The sequence below is a fragment of the Lactuca serriola genome, chromosome 3, assembly GCF_051521515.1.
Source record: "Lactuca serriola cultivar US96UC23 chromosome 3, Lser_US96UC23_V15, whole genome shotgun sequence".
In the NCBI taxonomy this organism is placed as follows: Eukaryota; Viridiplantae; Streptophyta; class Magnoliopsida; order Asterales; family Asteraceae; genus Lactuca; species Lactuca serriola.
The window spans coordinates 92,263,419-92,266,745 of record NC_136410.1 but is presented as its reverse complement, the minus strand read 5'-3'; the positions used below and the strand labels follow the sequence as shown (position 1 = coordinate 92,266,745).

The window sequence follows — 3,327 nt, the reverse complement described above, 5'->3', positions numbered from 1 at the left end:
TAGGAAAAAAAATTAAAGATAACCTTGGCTATTGTTTTAAAAGTCAAACTTGATTTGTCAAAACTCAAAATTAATCAATATTAATATTTATACAAATAACTTTATTATTTTCATATTCATGGTATTAACTCTGTTCGTATTTCAAAAATATTATTTTTTTAGAGTTATCGATTTTCATTCCAAAGCAGAGCACCCCAGACTTATTGTTTACAATCAAATGAGATAACTAGAGAATTAACCACTTGTGCCAAAAGAATTAAATGAACTAATAAAACCAAGCCTTTAATTATTTATTTATTTATTTATTTATGCAGGTGGTATAAGTATTGGGAGGTGTTTATGTTAGTTTTTGCTTTGTTCTCTACATGGCTCACTCCGATTGAATTTGCTTTCTGCGACGTGTTACCCAAAAACCTCCTACCTTTCTTGGATCTTACTGAAGTAATTTTCTTCGTTGATTTGGCTCTACAATTCTACATGTCCTACAAATATGACCCGACCCATACAATACCGAGGTAATTAGTCTATTTTGCTATACAAATGTTTAATGTTAATGAATAATCCAGTCTTATAAATTGTTTTTATTACTTTTATTATAATCTAAGAGTTATCTTCTAACTAATTACAGATACATAAAGTCTTGTTGGCTAAATATCCTCGCATGCATTCCGTGGGTTTTCATCTACGATGTACGTATATATATGCTCTATAACTCCACATGCTCTGTAATTCGATTGCATCTTATTAAATGCACCTTTCTGCAATAACCAAATTTATTACAAATCAAGACCATTTAATTTAATTGCTTAGATTTCCGTGACTATGTATAAATTAATTTAAGTAAAAGATCCAGACTATACATACGCATAAATTGTACCAAGGACAGATTAAACATTAGATATTTAACACTTTATATTATTTTCTTCCATAAATATATAACTAGGAATAACTAAAAATGATACTATATTGTTGGTTTTCATTTCAAATCAAAACTAACAAAGAGTTAAGTCAAACAGATTTAACTAGACAAGTTATATATATAAACGATATCAAGGGAAACAAGCAATAAATTACCTAAAATGGAAAAAACCTTGAAATCGTTAACTCTTTATGTTGTAATCTAGAAATATGAACCAAATATGGGAAAAAAAGTCAACATTTAAGAAGTAATTAAGAATCAAGAAGGAAAGAATTTATCTTTAGGAAGAAGATCGATCTAATGGGGCTTTTAATTACCGTGTTTGAGAAAGATCGAGAAAACATGGAGGCTTGGACGTGTCAGGTGGAGGTGATGATGAATGACGGAGACGGACGACCGACGAATTGAATCGACGAGATAATCACTGAATTTTGACGAAGAATCGATGGATTGGGGGTGGCCTGATCTGAGTGGGGTTGGCGTGTAAGGAAAGTCCGATGGAGTGAAAGACGTTTAAAAATAACTAAATAATATAGATATATACGTATAATATAAATTGAGATAAAATAAATTGTTATTCTATATATTTTTATTTAACTTCTTACTATAAATGCATAAGAAAAAAAAATAATTGAATGTATGTTAGGAGCCGGTGTGACTTTATTTATTTTTTTGCCCTTGATTAATTTTCATTTTTATATTAGGATAAATATAACATCAGGAGTCTTACAATTTAAAATAAATTATTCATTTTTAGATTTTTTTTAAATTATTCATTTTTAGATTTTTACTAGCTTTCATATTTAACATTTTTTAATTTAGTAACAACGAGAGCAATATGTATTTCTCTGAACTTGATTGAAGTTTTCATGATAAAATAAAATAATTGCCATTCTTGTTTTTTACTTAATTTTACTTTGTTTTATAACTTATATGTAGAGATATAATATATAAATTACAAAAATGGTAAGTGGTGTTGGTGGCGGAAACAAACGTGGTGATGACGGTGACGATGATTGTGGGTTGTGATGTCGAAGGTGGAAGTGGTGGTAGTGGTAGTAATGGTGGGGGTGGAGGCGGTGGTGTTGGTGGTAGTAGTTGTTGTGGTGATTATGCTGATGATGGCGGTGGTGGAGGTGTAGGTTGCAGTGGTGGTGGTACTAGTAGTAGTGGAGGAGGTGGTGATAATGGTGATGACGGTGACGATGGTGGTAGCGGCGGCAGTGGTTGTGGCGGTAGGTGGCGACGACGGTGATGGTGGTGGTGACGGGTGGTGGTGGTGGTGGAGGTAGTGGTAGTTGTGGCGTTTGGTGGTGGGTGTGTGGCATAGGTGGTGGGTGGTGATGGAGGTGGTGGTGGTGGGTGGTGGCGGTGGGTGGTGGCGGTGGAGGTGTTGTGACGGTGGTGGTGAAGGGTTTTTATATGTATTTTTTTTTTTAGAAAAATAAAAGTGTTAATATTGTAATTTTTAACATTCCTATTTGATAATGTTATGCCAAAAGATCATCATGTTTATATTTATGTTAAGAATTCTGCATATATATGACATAATAGTGACGCTAGAGAGGAGGAAGAAAAAAAAATAACTTCCATTATTTCTGATCGATTACAATACGATATTTTATTTATTTATTTATTTATTTATTTTAATGTAATTATACAAAAGAAATTGTCCACAAAAGAAGAAAACCGTAATTAAATCACCAAAAACATAATTTTATGATTTAACAAGTAATCAAGTAAGGGTGATTTGGAGATGGAAGAGTAATTATTTAGCTAGGGGACTTTAGTTGGCAGACTACTAAAAACTATTCCAAATTAATACTTATAGTTCAAACCTTAATGACCAATTTAAAAAAAAAACAATTGAACCACATAAGGAGAGCCATATTAGTTATTACCTGAAGAAGATTTATTTATTTATTTATATTTTCATTATTTACCTTATCTTTATGGTGTTAAACAAACATTTATGTCAAAAATTACACAATTTGACAACATAAACCAACTAGTAGACTAGAAAAATAAAATAGAGTGTTCCATTAATAGAAAATGTTTGTATGTTTTTGTATGTTGGGATCATCTAGAATTTAACACCAAAGATAATGTTATATTATTTAGTAACAACAGAATTTTTGTCAAAGTTTCATGTTCGCAATTTTATGCTAGTAGATAGTATGTCAAACCCATGTATACTTTTGATGTTATACTATTTAGTAGCACCAAAATTTTTGTCAAAGTTTCATGTTTGTAGTTTTATGTGGATAGTATCTCAAGCTCATGTATAGCTTTTTGTATATTCGGCCATATGGCCCATGTTGTATTTGTATATATTGTTGTGTTTTATTGTTGCCAAGTTTACTCTACTTAGTCATATTTTGTACTTGGTTAGTAAGTTTTAGTACGCA

The 3,327-nt window shown here is 31.2% G+C and overlaps 1 long non-coding RNA gene across 1 annotated transcript; it reads right to left on the bottom strand.

Moving 5' to 3' along the window:
• Positions 1-543: 543 nt before the first annotated feature.
• On the bottom strand, positions 544-1,420 carry LOC145094576 (uncharacterized). Its single transcript, XR_013703421.1, has 3 exons — positions 1,237-1,420; positions 1,075-1,120; positions 544-758 (listed from the first exon to the last, which is right to left on the bottom strand). It is a non-coding gene; the product is annotated as an uncharacterized LOC145094576 (long non-coding RNA).
• Positions 1,421-3,327: the final 1,907 nt, after the last annotated feature.